General features: G+C 37.9%; 1 protein-coding gene across 25 annotated transcripts in view; it reads right to left on the bottom strand.

The window, feature by feature from the left end:
• Erc2 (ELKS/RAB6-interacting/CAST family member 2) overlaps positions 1–15,903 on the bottom strand; it is an 877,829-nt gene that overhangs the window by 295,066 nt on the left and 566,860 nt on the right. The window lies entirely within an intron of this gene.

Here is a 15,903-nt window from a genome sequence, read left to right as displayed (position 1 = left end):
TATATATATATATATATATATATTAGTGTTCAATATCTCTGGCAATTAGAGAAATGCAAATCAAAACTATTCTTAAGATTTCATCTCATTCCCATCAGAATGGCAGTCATCAAGAATACAGGCAACAATAAATGTTGGTGAGGATGTGGTGAAAAAGATACACTCATACATTGCTGGTGGGACTGCAAATTGGTGCACAACCACTATGGAAAGCAGTATGGAGATTCCTCAGAAAGTTGGGAATGGAACCACCATTTGACCCAGCTATCCAACTCCTTGGTTTATAACCAAAGGACTTGAAATCAGCATACTACAGTGATGCATCCACATCAATGTTTATAGCAGCTCAACTCACAATAGCTAGACTATGCAACCAACCTAGGTGTCCCTCAATAGATGAATGGATGAAGAAAATGTTGTATATATACTCATATTACTCATCTTTAAAGAGGAGGAAAATTATGGCATTTGCCAGTAAATGGTTGGAGTTAGAGAATATCATGCTAAGCGAAATAAGTCAATCCCACAAAACCAAAGGCTGAATGTTTTCTCTAATATGCAGATGCTAATTCACAATAAGGTGGGGGGCACTAGGGAAGAATAGTGTTACTTTAGATTAGGTAGAGGGAAGTGATAGGAGGGAAGGGGAGGGGTTGTGGAGACAGGAAAGATAGTAGAATGAAACAGACATTATTACTGTATGTATATATGTGACTACATGACCAATATGATTCTGAAACATGTAAATTCAGAAAAATGAGAAAATGAGAAATTATATCCCATCTATGTATGATATATCCAAGTGCATAAATGCATAAATGCATTCTACTGTTATGTATAACTAACTAATTAAAACAAATAAAAAAATAAAATAAAAAGAATACAAGCAACAATGAGTGTTGGCAAGGACGTGGGGAAAAAGGCACACTCTTATATTGCTAGTGGGACTGCAAATTGGTGCAACCAATCTGTAAAGCAGTATGGAGATTCCTTAGAAAACTTTAAATGGAACCATCATTTGACCTAGCTATCCTACTCCTCAGATTATACCTGAAGGATTTAAAATCAGCATACTACAGTGGTGTAGCCATGTCAATGTTTACAGCAGCTCAATTCACGATAGCTCAACTATGGAATCAACCTAGGTGTCCTTCAATCCATTCATCAATGGATAAAGAAACTGTGGTATATATACACAATGGAATATTGGAATATTACTCAGCATTAAAAGATAATAAAACCATGGCATTGCAGATAAATGGATGTAGTTGGAGAATATCATGCTAAGTGAAGTAAAGTCAATCCCCAAAACCAAAGGCTGAATGTTTTCTCTGATAAATGGATGCTGATCCACAATGGGGGAGGTGGGGCATGGGAGGAATGGAGGAACTTTAGATAGGGCAAAGGGGAAGGAGGGGAATGGAGGGAGCAGAGGATAGGAAAGATGGTGGAATGAAATGGACATCATTACCCTAGGTACATGTATGAAGACATGAATGGTGTCACTCTACTTTGTGTACAACCAGAGAAATAAAAAATTGTGCTACATTTGTGTACTATGAATCAAAATGCATTCTTCTGTCATGTATAACAAATTAGAACAAATAAATAAATATGTTGCATTTTTAAAATAAATCAGATGCTCCAATCAGGGGGAAAAAAACCTTCAACTAATAAACAATTAAAACAAAACCTGGCAATGACCAAAATATGACAGCAGCTACCTTTTGCTGGGCATTTGCTATGATCCAGGTGCTATATACTAAATGCTTTCCATGTGTTACATCATTTAAATTTTTTAAAAATATATGGCAGGTTCTGTTATGGTTCCATTTAAAGAAAGAGACTTAAGTAGAGATAGATTAAATAATTTGCTTAAAGCCACATAATTAGAAAGGGATGGAGCTGGGATTTGATTCTACAAAGAATTTGGCAATACACCACAAGGGAGCTAAAACTCGGAGGCAGCCACATGGAGTTGGGGGTCCGTCCTAGATCTAACTTCAGAATCCAAACTCCTAGTTGCTTTATTGTATTGCATTCTTGTTGGAAACATCCTCCCAGGCATATAGTCAACCCAGACTGACCACATCTGTGCAAATGAAATGTGTATTTTCTGGCCTCCATATTCATCCTAGATGAGACCCACACTTATCCCTCCTCTGTTTACCTGCAACCACCACATGTTGCATGAATGAGTAAAGTAATTCAAGGTCACTACAAAATCTCTTCATGCTAAAAAAATGCAGGGAGAGGTTGGGGATGTAGCTCAGTGGTAGAATGCATGCCTAGCATGCACAAAGCCCCTGGTTGGATCTGTGGCACAAAAGGAAGGAAAGGAGGAAGGGAGGGAGGGAAAAGGAAAGGAGTGGGGGAGATTCAAGCTCAGAAGAACATTAAGAAACTTGCTGAAAGCCCCAACAGTGAGTAATGGTGAGATTGAAGTCAAACTCAGGTTGTCTAATTCCAGAGCTAAATAAGTTCAATTTCTCTCCTAAAATGATGTTCGAAATCTGACTGCCAAAAAATTGCACCCTTTAAGACAACCACAAGAGGCTCAGAAGTGTTGAAGGGTTGCAGATGAGCTGAGAAAAGCTTACAAAGGAATGTGGGTGTCCTGTTCCAGGGACACACAATGAATGCTGGGTTGGCCTTGTCTCTGAAGACAATGCATTCCAAGCTCCCAGTCCTATTGAAGAGTAGAGGGGCTCTGCTATTCAGCTGTCCAGCACCCCTGCTATCTCAAGGTTAACGAATTATTTTCCTTTATAATTCACCAGAGACTGATAACTATTATTTCTCTAACACATACTGACAAGTACTCTGGTTAAATATAGGTTGCTAGGAATTAGGGTGGAATTTTTTTTTTTTAGCTTGACTTTATCAAGGGAAAATAGACTCTTTTTGGGATTCTAGAAATGATTTCCATTACCTTAGGCAAATTATATCTAGACTGAGGGGAAAAAAAAGAGGGAGGGAGAAGGGAAGGAAAGAAAGAAAGGAAGAAAGGAAGGAAAGGTTTCTGTTTTCCCAGATAAAGACCTCAATGCTGGTTGTCCTTGTCTCCTGGTTAGGAAGAGTGAGTGAGTGGAGGGTTCAGAGATGAGTTCTATGCAAGGAAGAAAACAAATAAAGATAAGGAGTGAGAGAGAGATGAAGGAGAGATCAGCATACACAAATAAAAATGTGATAAAAACAGTCATAAAGTTTCAGAAACCACATAGGTAGAAATGTTCTCCCATCTCCATTATTCCCTTCTATAGCTACAGAAGCTTAGCTGGCCTGTGGCACTCAGCTAAGGACCACACTTATCTGTCTACCTGTAGCTAGATGTGGTCATGTAGACTAAGTTCTGGGCACGCCATGAACACACTAGCAATATACACAGCATTCACTACTCCCTTCTAGTAAGGGAATATGGCCTCCCTATCCCTTTCTTCTCTTCTGGTAGCTAAAGCACAGACTGGACAGAGGAAGAACTGCCTTGTGCTAAGGGTAGGAGAGCAGTAAGAGAGAGCCTGCATCCCATCACTGTCAAACCAGCAAGTCAGTCCTACATGGCCTATTCAGACTTTGATGTTAGGAAGAAATAAACTATCTTGTGGGAGCCACTGCATTTCAATGTCTGTTGGTTACAGCAGCATAATTAAATTCCCAACTGATAGATCAGATTCTATAAGATTGATAATTAGGTTAACAATATTGAATTAGATGGATGGAACATGGAATTTTATTTCATTGCATCAAATTCTTTTGACACACCTTTCCCCATCCAACTTATGGTATAAGTTTAAGAAGAAATCATGATTTATTGTCATAGATTTCATATTTAGAAAAAGGTCTTCACATTGTGGAGCCAGTTTCATTTTCCCTTGCAGTTTCTTTTTGAAAGTTTGAAATATTTCACTTTAAATATAGATTGTTTGTGGGGATGACTTTCTGATGAAAAGCACAAAGTTCTTCCATTCCCTTAATCCCACTGCAAAACCATGTGGCCCCAGTGCTTCATGTCAGACCTGTTGGCTCCTTCCTTTGCAAAGGCTCCAGTTGTTATACTAAAATCACACTGGATCATATTAGTTCTCCCCTCCCAATTTCCTTTTCTTAAATCGTGGAGCCTCCTCATATCACAATGAAGTATTGTAAAAATATAGGGTAACAAATGTTTTCTGCTGGGCTTTGTAAACTGGAATGAGAGAAGGATTGTGCATTTACACCCAATTTACTTCAGACCCTATTACCTATAGAGTAACTTGTGAGTTCTCAGATAAAAGCCAATAATGGAAACCATGCCAAAGTAAATGAACAGTTTTTGATTCTTTTCAAATATTAAATACTGATATTTTTCTCAACAAAATATAAAAAATGTATAGCAGTCAGGTTCACTTTCATGCAAAATGTGGGTATGCACTCCCTGCTACCACTTTGGAAAGGCTGAATATATGTGTTTGATATATGCCTTTCTACTCCTGGGTATACACACAAGAGAAGTGTGTAAATGTTCATTAAAACACAACTAATAGAACATCAGAGCCACACTACTAAAAATATTCTCCAAAGAGAAATAGTCCAAATTATCTATTGACCAAAAGAATAAAAATCAACATGGCATACTTGGAGCAACCAGATACTCCAGAATAATGAGAATAAATTGACTACAAGTACACACAAACATATGGATAAATTTAATGAACATGTTGTGCAAAATAATCAGAAAAAAAGACTGTATAACATATGATTCCACTAACAAAGTTCAAACAAGGCAAAATTAATTTACAGTGTTAGAAATCTTAATAGTGATACCTTTGAGGGAAATGAAGATTGGAAGGGGCAGACTTCTGAAGTGCTCAAGACATTCTAGTTATTGATCTGGGTGCTGGATTTTTTAGTTATATGTGTTCTCTTTTTGAAATTTGGCCATCTGAAATAATAATAACTTCTATACATGCTACAGGTCAATTTAAAAAAACTTTAAAGGAATACATATAATTGTTAAAATACTAAAATCAAAGAAAAATATAAAAAAGATTATTGCTACTATCATCTAAAACATAGACACTGAAAAATACAGTAGGCACTACTTTAAAATGGATGTCAGAATTAAAAAAAACACTATGAAGAATAGGCAAAAATGGAAAAGCAAAAGTGTTTATGAAAATTTGCTAACAACATTTGGGTTGCATGCTAACAATAAAAAACTTCACCATTTGTTGAAGAGGCTATCTTTTCTCTGATGTATGTTTTTGGTACCTTTGTCTAGTATGAGATAACTATATTTATGTGGGTTTGATTCTGTGTCTTCTATTCTGTACCATTGGTCTACTTATCTGTTTTGGTGCCAACACCATGTTGTTTCTGTTACTATAGCTTCGTAGTATAGTTTAAGGTCTGATATTGTGTATTCCTCTTCACTTTTCTTGCTAGCAGAATTGCTTTGGCTATTCTGGATCTTTAATTTTTCTAAATGAATATCATGATTGCTTTTTTTTATTATTTCTATAAGGAATGATGTTGGGATTTTAATTGAAATCACATTGAATCTGTATAGCACTTTGGGTAGTATGGCCATTTTGACAATATTTATGTTGAGTACCCAAGAGCATGGGAGATCTTTCCATTTTCTAAGGTCTTCTTCAATTTCTTTCTTTAGTGGTCTGTAGTTTTCCCAAAGGACTTAAAATCTGCATACTATAGTAATGCAGCCATATCAATGTTCATAGCAACTCAATTTATAATAGCTAAACTGTGGAAGCAACCTAGATGCCCTTTAATAAAAGAATGGATAAAGAAACTGTGGTCTATATACACAGTGGAATATTACTCAGCATTAAAAGAAAATAAAATCATGGCATTTGCAGATAAATGGATGGAGTTGGAGAATATCATGCTAAGTGAAGTAAGCCAATCCCCCCAAACCAAAGGCTGAATGTTTTCTCTGATAAGTAGATGCTGATACAAAACGGGGAAGGGGGAGGCATGAGAAAAATGGAGGANGGGGAGAGTGCAGTTGTCAGCAAAGATGGTGGAATGAGATGGACATCATTGTCCTATGTACATATAAGACTGCACATAGGGTGCAATGCTACATCATGTACAACCAGAGAAATGAAAAGTTGTGCTGAAATTGTGTATAATAAATCAAAATGCATTTTACTGTCATATATACCAAATTAAGATAGATAGATAGATAAATAAATAAATAAATAAAAACTTAAAATACTTTAAAACCACCAACTGGTTTGCTTACAGGTAGCATTTTCTCTAAAACCTCACCATTTAAATTATTTAGAATCCCTTTTTTTTTTTTTATTTTAAACTTTGTAATGGCACTCATAGAAAGAGTATGTCAATACTTTTTTCCCCTCTAGATCACATATCACAGACTAGAACACTGGTTTATAAAGGCCTAGAACACTAAATTCAAGAAGCTCCTTTTGTAAAGGGATGGAGGTAGCTAAGTTCACAGAAGCCCAGGTTAATTTTTCAATTTGATAGCTACCTGCACCAGAGGTTGTACAAATAGGACAAAAAAGCTGATATTACAAATATCAGCTGACACCACGACTGTGGACAGAAAGGAGTGAGGAAAGTCTCAGGGAAAAGGCCATGCTCTGAATTAGAAATGACTTCTCCCCAGGATTGCAGTGAATACCATTCACAGTCATTCTCATCCCCCATGCCACCCCAACATTGGTTCTGATTTCAGGTTAGTTTGAGGAATTTGTCAGGAGGTGAGATTTCAGAGAGATGGCAAACTCCTATTTCAAGACAGTCAAAACTCTTAATAATATCCTTTTATTCTGCCACTAGGAAGCTCAGCAGGATTGTGCAGTCCATTCAGTAAATGACAGAGGGCAACGGGGCAGCTTCCAGACCCACTGCTTCAAACATTTATCTGCCATTTGTGGAAATAGTAGTAGGTCCTTTGTTAGGCATAACTTAAAAACCAAAAACTAGGAAGAAAGGATTGGTAGATGTGAAAACATGAATAAACAAATGGCCAATACACACAGAAACTTACATGTTTTCATGTTTACAATGAAAGATATATTCTTTAATATATAAACTGATTGATCAAATGTCTCACAAGACAAAAGGGGCAAAAGGAAGGAATAGGCATTTCATACACAAACAAGTATAAACGGACTATACACCTGTAAATCTTTCTTCATTTACAAAATACACACACACACACACACACAAGAATGGGGGGATCGTCCCTCCTTTGCACGTCATGTGTAGGAGCTTCCAAATCAAAGACTTAAAAAAATTATCTAAAGTCAATGTTGGCAAAAGTGTTTAGAAATATATACAAAGGCTATAAAATGTGTGATCTCTAGCAGAAAGACTGGAGACAAACTCAGCATATAACAGAGAATAGTTAAATAAATCATCATACCACAGATAAAGTGAAGTGCTCCATGGCTATTAAAAATGATGAGGTAAATCTGTGCTCACTAACAAAGCACTGTTTCACCACTTTTGCACAAAATTATATATACCTAGAAATAAAGGGAGGAAGGATGAAGAAAAGAAGGGAGAAAGGGAAGAGGGAAGAAGAAAATAAATTTCAGCTATTAAAATGTTAACAACAACTGTCTCCATGAGGTGGTGGGGGTGTCTTCATTGCCTATATACTTCTGAATGATTGATGTTATGATAATAGAAATACTTTATTTTTACAACTACTAAAAAGGATATATTCACTTTGAAAAAACAAAAGCATAACCAAAAATAACAAAGCTAAGTAATTGAAAAAATTTGAGACGTACTTGGAGTTCATCTTTATGATATCATATTTAACTCTAGTTAAAAACCTCAAACCATCTTCTTTTCCTTCCTCTGCCTTTTCCCCCAAGACAATCTGTGTCCATCTTCTATTAATTTGACTTTCACTCAATACGTATTTTGTATGTTTCCTTTTTTTTTTTTGGTATTTCTCTGTCCTTCCCCTCTTTCTCAATCATTTTTCTCCACTAGATTCTGGGCCAAAATTCCTTACTGTGGCTTTCCAATTTGCTAGTGCAAATTTGCAGTTGCAGTCTTACCTCCCTATTCTGAACTCCCGATAATTGCTTGCTCCACTCTGTACGTTCATGGCATGTGTTTATATTTCTACACCATCCATCGAATTGTCTTCTAAGAAGCTCATGCCTGATCTACCCAATTATGGAAATGCTACTTATTTTTGAAGATTCACATTCAATTGAGTATCCCCTGTGAAGCCCTTGCATAATCTCTAATCTGGAAAACCAAAACAGAACCAAAATGATTGGCTTTCTTGGTTAATATTGCATTCTTCTACGCATGCCTTTGTCTTCTATACAATATAGAGCTTTTCTACATGTAGACAACTTTTTTAAACATCTTTTTAATCCCCCAAGATGCCTAGTTCATGGATTTTCTCAATTTAGGTGCTTATAAAAGCTAAACACACACACACACACACACACAAACACACATACATAGACACCCCTCCCCTGCTACCTGCCAGGCTCTGTGCAAGGTAAGTCTATTTTTGTCTGTTCTCAGAATATGATGCTAGACACACTCACTTCCCTTTTCTATGTGTTTAAAACTGAGACTGGGAGATCATGCACTAATGGCAGATCTGAGATTACAGTGAGATTACAGGCCTGGAGTGCTGTCTTGAGTCCAGGGCCATCCTTCCCTTGGCTGACCTGTGCTTCTACAAAAACATATATGGAGCTAGACTGATCTGAACATGCAGAAAGTGCTGGCTCAAAAAAAAAATCCAGTTTCTTGACTGAGAAGGTGGTTATTGTATTCTCAGGTTATAAATGTTTCAGCTTGCTTTAAGTCAGCTAAATTATCATCTATCCTTTGGGTCTCTTTTCTGTCCCTCTCAGTCCCCACTGCCCCTTGCCAAGAATGTTTGGGGATCAGTCTGGAGATAACATTCTCTTCACAGATTTAAAAATCTTTGTCTGAGAGCTCACTTTTCCTAAAATAAAACTCCCTTTATCCTCTAAAGTTCTGATGAAATTGTTGGTATTCATACCAGAAAGATGCCTTGTCCATTCTACTGCCAATCATTCCACTTCCATCTCATCAACTTTCTATGCCTTTCTTCTTCATTCTGTATCTTCATAATTTCACATTTAGATCTTCTGCAGCATGATGAGAGGGAAAAGGACTCCACTAAACAAGTCATTCACCATCAGCGGTGCTTTTAGCTATCTAAGATTCTAGCTAACTTCATCAAAGTCAAAAACTTTTGGAACTGCCCAAATCACGAAATAGCCAAGTCCCTGATCCTTATCTTAAAGACAACATCAACAATACTACCAATACTCAAGGGTATTAGTTTCCTACAGCTGCCAAAACAACTTACCATTTGGTGGTTTAAAATAACAGAAATCTATCCTCTCACAGTTCTGGAGGCCAGAAGTCCAAAAGCAAGGTCTCAGCAGATTTGGTTCCTTCTAGAGACTCTGAAGGAGAAACCATGGCCATCTCCTAGTTTCCAGTGATGGTCAGCAATACTTGACATTCTTTGATTGTAGGTACATCACTCCAATCTCTGTCTCCATCTTCACATGAAATTCTCCCTTATGTCTCTATTTGTCTTCTCTTTTTCTGCCTCATAAGTACACCCATTAATGTGTTTAGGGTTCACCTTAATCCAGGATGATCTCACCTTAATATATCTTAATTATATCTGTAAAGACCCTTATTTCAAATAAGGTCACATGCTGAGATTTCAAGTGGACATATCTTTTTGGGCCACTGTTCAACTCATCTGCCAACACTGATTAAAGGTTTATTATGTGCTAGGCATTATTACAAATAATGTCTACTAAGTCATTTTATGCTTACAACAACTGAAAAGAGTCATCACTCTTTAGACAGAGAAGGTCTAGCAATTTTTCTAAGAGTTCATGGTAGGAAAAGACAGCTTATATTCCAATCCAGATAATCTGATTTAGGAGCTCACTTTTTCCATCAGGGTCAACTATCTCACATTCATTTATAGGAATCTAAGTGTCCCAATTAAAAGCTAGTGCCATTCCTAAAGTCACATTGTTAATCTATACTGGACAATGGTGGAAAATATAAAACCCATCTGCCATCACAGCTTCCAACCACCTATGTCAGGCATCACTAATTGATCACAGAGTTCTTTCCTGTGGAGCCTAAGAAAATAATTATAATTGTTCCAAATATGCATTAGCAGTCAGTTCGAAGGTGACACTCAGGATAAAACCTTCTTGTCATCCTGGCTTTAGAATTTTCTTTATAAAACAAAATGGAGGGAGCAGAAGGATGAGGCTTGGATTTTTTCATCTCCTGTGGGAAGGTCAGCCCCTGCCCCATCTTTTGGCCTGACTTTCTCTAGGACATGTATCTGCCTTCCAAGTCAGACAGACAGAGCAAGACTGGATCACATCAAACAGCATGGGGAGGCAGACAGAAGTCCAGGCTCAAAATCCAGACCCCAACAGACTTTGTTTGAAATTCAGAGACCGCCAAGGCTGCTGGCACATTCTTGGAAAAGCATGGGCCTTAGGAAGAAACCTTGCTTTGATGGTTGACAAAAAAGATTAGGTAAATTTTTTTTTTAAGCCAGTGACAAGGACTGGTGGTGGGACTGGAACACACCTAATAACAGGGCAGTGGGAGGTACTGGCCTCTAGCAGCCACCTCCGTGGCTTCCCAGAGTCCAGGCTTCATTCTCAGCATTCTCCGTGATCCACTGCTCCTCCATAAACTTGCCTATAGATAATAGTATTTTCTACCTCTTTTGTTGTTGTTATTGTTGTAGATGTGGTGCTAAGGATCGAACCCAGTGCCTCACATGTGCTAGGCAAGCACTCTACCACTGAGCCACAACTCCAGCCCTTACCTCTCTTTATAAGCAGCTTTTAAATTTAAATACACACACACACACACACACACACACACAAATTAGATAGAACAAACTGGAAAAAGACACACAATGCATTCCAAGCAGATAACAAAATCTTTCTGGGTTGTGTTCACAGCATCCAAACGTGAGGATCACCAGGGCTGTATTTAGATTGGGTCATGCTTTTACTATTTGAGGCATGTCAATAACTGGACTCCAGAGCTTTGGTTTTAGATACTTGTTCCTCATCTTTCCCATCTAGAGGTATAAAAATAAGTTTCCCTGTGTATATATATTTTTCATTTTCCTACCCACCTAATTCTAAAATAATCCAGATAAACCATCTGCTTTCACTAAAGTAGACCACAACAAAACTGAATAATAAAATAATAAGAGCCCACTAGATCACACCACTGCACTGTCACATCAATGTTGACTGTGGGAATCTGTCCTTAAGAGAAGACATGACAGAAGAAAGAGCCCAGGGTCTCGGGCTCTTTGCAGAGAACATTCCCTTTAATGGCAGCCCACTTCAGGATTAACATTGTTATTACTAGAGGAATGTTTAGTCTTCACATAAGAATAAGTGATGGTAATTACACCGTGTGAGAAGATCACTTACTGAGAATTGCTTTTTCTATTTTACTCATACCAAAGACATAGATTCTCATATGTAATACAACTCCCTTAATTTATGGGTGAGAAAAGTATGATGCAGAAAGATCATCTGAGCTTCTAAATGTCACACTAGCACTCAGTAACAGAACACAGTCTCCCAGGTCCTTCACACTTCACAACTTCGGTGGAGCCCCCAACCTGATCACCAGGTTGTTCACAGAGAAACAAAAAATCCTAACAACGACAAAAACATTGATTCCTTCCTGTTTTTGACTGAAGTCACCCAAGAAGACAAGGAATCACTCTGCATGGACACATGACTGAAATCTCAATATTTAATACATTTCATTCAATTAGTAATAAATTGGTGATAGTAAGAAATATATATCAAAACCACTCAGTAAGAATATGTCCTGAATTTTTCTCCAAAGTCCAGCCCCCCTCCCCAAATGACTGGCATATTCATTAACCCTTGATAGGATTTCAAACCTAGCACAGTGATATTTGGACCAGATTATTCTTTGTTGTGGGGGACTGTTCAGTGTACTGTACGATATTTAGGAGCATCCACAGCTTCTTCCCACTAAATACTAGTAGCATCTCTCCTACTCCTCCTCATCCTTCTGTCTAAGTATAATAGTCAATAATGTTTCTAGTTTGTTCTCCAGGGACACAACTAACCCTGCTTGTGAACCACTAATCTATGGTGACATATCCCCCTCCAGGTCATTCCTGGGACACAAAAGCTTGATGAATCAACCAGTTGCTGCTTCTAAGATGCAAAGAGAAAATAATCAGAAAATATAAATGTGAATTGAATTAGATATGCTCTAATCTTATATCTGCTTATATCAACATCATGACCCTTAAAAACATTATGCTAAGTGAAATAAGCCAGTCACTAAAGGTCAAATATTACATAATCCCACATCTATGAGGTACTTAGAGTAGTCAGATTCATGGAAAGAAAATAGAACAGTGGTTGCCAGAAGCCCAGGAGGAGGAATAGGGAGATATTGTGTAATGGATACAGAGTTTCAGTTTGGGAAGATGAAAAGAGTTTAAGATATGGGTGGTTGGTGATGGTAACACAGCAATGTGGATACACTTATGTGTTAGTCACTTTCTGTCACTACTATGAAAAAACTGAGAAAATCAACTTAAAAAAAGATTTTTTTTTTTTTGGCTCATAGCTTTTGAGGTCCCAGTCCAAGGCCCATTGCTTGGGACTTATGGTGAGGCAGCATAGCATGGTAGGAGCATGTGGTAGGGCAAAATTGCTCACTTCATGGCAGAAGGCAAAAGAAAGAGGGGGGAGGGGGCCAATGTTCCCCAATTGTCTTCAAAGGCATGGATTCGTCCAATGACTTAGCAGATCCTACCTCTTAAAGGTCCCATGATTTCCCAATAATGCCACGATGGGGACAAAGCCTTCAAACACACAAGTCTTTGGGAAACATTCCACCACAGCAACTTCATATCACTGAAGTAAATACTTAAAAATTCTTAAATTGGTGAATTTTATGCTCTGTGAATTTAACCACATTTTTAAACAAATCATTATGAGGCTTAGTCCACAAAAAGCACCAAGCACCTTTAAGAGTTATGCTTTAAAACTCCCCTATTCTTGCACCTTGGGTACTGTTGTCGTTTCGGCTGTTGCTTTTGGTTTTTTCGATTGTTTCATTTTGATAATAAAGTCCTCAGCTAAGGACTGCAAAGATTAAGCAACTCCTCTTCTCCTCTTTTGGCTGAGAATGCCAGAAGCAGCGGCAGCAGCCCCAGGGCTCTAGAGCCTGCTGCAGAGCCATGCATGCCTACTCCTGGGACACCAGCCCTCCAGAGGCCTCTGATTTAAGAGCCTTCTTGTGTGAAACACGTCGAGACCAGATCCCCTAAGGACCTGGCCTGTGGGCCACGTCAGCTCAGAGACCTTCCGATTGCCAGGATGCTCTTGACAAAAGACGGTCTGGCACTGAGCAGTGAGGCCATTATTTTCATTTAAACCATACATGTCATGTCCTGTTTGTGAGAAACACGTTAAACAACTCAGAAACACATTCACAATGGGCTCTGAAGTGGGATTCGCATTCCTATGGGCTGGCGTACTGTAAACTGTCAGGGGAGGCTGATGGGGAGGGTGGGATGGCTCATCCTCCCCACATCTCCTCCGACAATGGGGGCCTTCTTGTCCCTGCTTAAGTCTTACAGTTTTCATGTACCTAAAAGCATGATTCCCAAAAAATGATTAGCCCACATGAACCATGGAAGCCCAGTGGTTTGAATTCCTTTAAGATTCTCTCTTTTCAATTTTTATCTTTATTAAAACAAGAAGCTAAGGACATCCTCAAGAGGAAGACAAATGCCACCCTATTTCCACCTACACTGCAACATATAGTCCACCCATAGTCACTAAAGGCATCTTTGAGACATAAACCTTCCTAATAAAATCTGTAATCATGAGCCATCTCATCATAAGAGCATTTCGAATAGAAAATGTACTTGTCTATAACATACTAGGTGAGAGACTCCTCATTCCTTGATGAAAGAAATGACAAATAAACATGGAGAAAACCATCCAACTGTAATTTGAACTTACCATTCTGCTCACTTGCCATAAATACAGTATTTATATGCAAACTTCCAAAAATGTACATTCTAATATATTAAAATTAGAACCCAAATCTAGGCTGTTGGCCAAGTGAAATAATAAACAGCATGATAACTATGTCTGCCTCTGCGCCATGACATTTCTTCTGGATGGAAATATTTATCATTTAAACTATACATATCACTTCCCATGGATATTTTTTTAAAAACTATTTCCTCCAAACACTTTAAGGCAGATTAACTATAAGGAAAACCAGAATTGAATAGAATAACAATATTATAGAACTCATGAAAATATTTATAAACATATGGTTTATGAAGACAAAGGTGGACCTAGGATATTTCCTAAAAGTCAAAATAATACTTGCTAGGATTTGTTGGAAATGCAAAAGCAAATGCTAGAATGCCTTATTTCCCTTTCTCTGGAACTAATGGTTTTCTTCTCAAAGTATATGAAAGTTCTGTAGTAATTTAAATTTACTTTGGCTATATAAAAAGGTATTCCTGGCCTTTTAATACAACTGGTGAATGATAACACACTGGGGTATCACCCCTCAGTCTATAACATCCTCTTATTTCCTCTCTGGCCTCTCTTCCAAAGGAGAGATGGACATCACACCTCTGAGGAAGGTGAAGGCCAGGCTCTTCTTGGCACTACTAAAAAGAATATTATCTCTGTTCTTATTAAAAACACAAGGCAATGTCTGCCACAGGCATATCTAAAACTGAGCTTGGGCCTATGGTTGGTTTAGATAGCCTCATTTTATGTCTTTGGACATGGGCTTGGCAGCAGGCTCTGTGGCAACTTTGTTTTGTTTTCCATATTAATAGCCTAACTGTAGCACTAGAAGAGGAAGAGCAGTTTTCTGTTTGGGGGGATAAAGTCATTTTAGAAAGAATGATGGTGGTTTATGATACTGCAAATGTAATAAATGCCAATGAACTGCATACTTAAAAATGGTTAATATGACTATTTTTGTGTTATAGATATTTTGCCACAATTACAAAAATGATACAGGATGAGGTGGGGGAGAGCAGAGAACAAAGAGGCCTGTAACTTCATTAAGTTCAGGACTTCTGCTTCAGTGTCATTTATCCAAGAGGTCTTTTCTGGCCTCATTAACTAACATAGCACCTTCTCTGATGCTCTACCAACAAAGAAGAAAAATAAAACTAACAAATAACTTATAAGAGAACAGGTGAGCTAGGGGCGTACCTACTTTGCTATTTCACTTCCGTCACATTTGAGAAAGGGTTGAAGAGGATGGCTAGGATTGTGTTGTCCCTCTCACTGGGAGAGAAAGCAGGCAGGATGGAGAAAGTGTATGTGGCAAGATGAGCCTTTTGGAGAAAGGTGCTTCCCTGACCAGGAAACATTGTGCTATGAAAGATCACCAAGGGTGGACTCTCCTCTCTGAAGTGGTCAGGCAATCTCCCCCTATCCATGTGTTCCACAGAATGAAGAGACAACCGACCAATGCAGCTCCAAAAATTCTCAACCTCTCCTTCCCCTGCTCCCCAAATAGTTCATAACTTCAAAAAACAGAACTATGTTCCCATATTTTGGCATCTACCTTAATAATTTACAGAAGAAGCAGCCCCCCCCTTTTTTTTTGCTGAAACTAACTTATATGCAGTGCATACAGACACACATAAGATAACTAAACTTCTGCTTTAAAAAGGAAACATACACTACTTAGAGCCAAAGAAATGTAAAGATGGTAAAGTTTTATTCATATGAACTAATAAGAGTTGGTTTCTATTAGAGTTCTCAGCTTTATTTTCTCATAATGTCATTCTTACTC

The sequence above is a fragment of the Marmota marmota genome, unplaced genomic scaffold (genome assembly GCF_001458135.2).
Source record: "Marmota marmota marmota unplaced genomic scaffold, marMar, whole genome shotgun sequence".
NCBI lineage: Eukaryota > Metazoa > Chordata > Mammalia > Rodentia > Sciuridae > Marmota > Marmota marmota.
The sequence above is the reverse complement of the archived record's forward strand: the minus strand, read 5'-3'. Positions and strand labels throughout refer to the sequence as shown.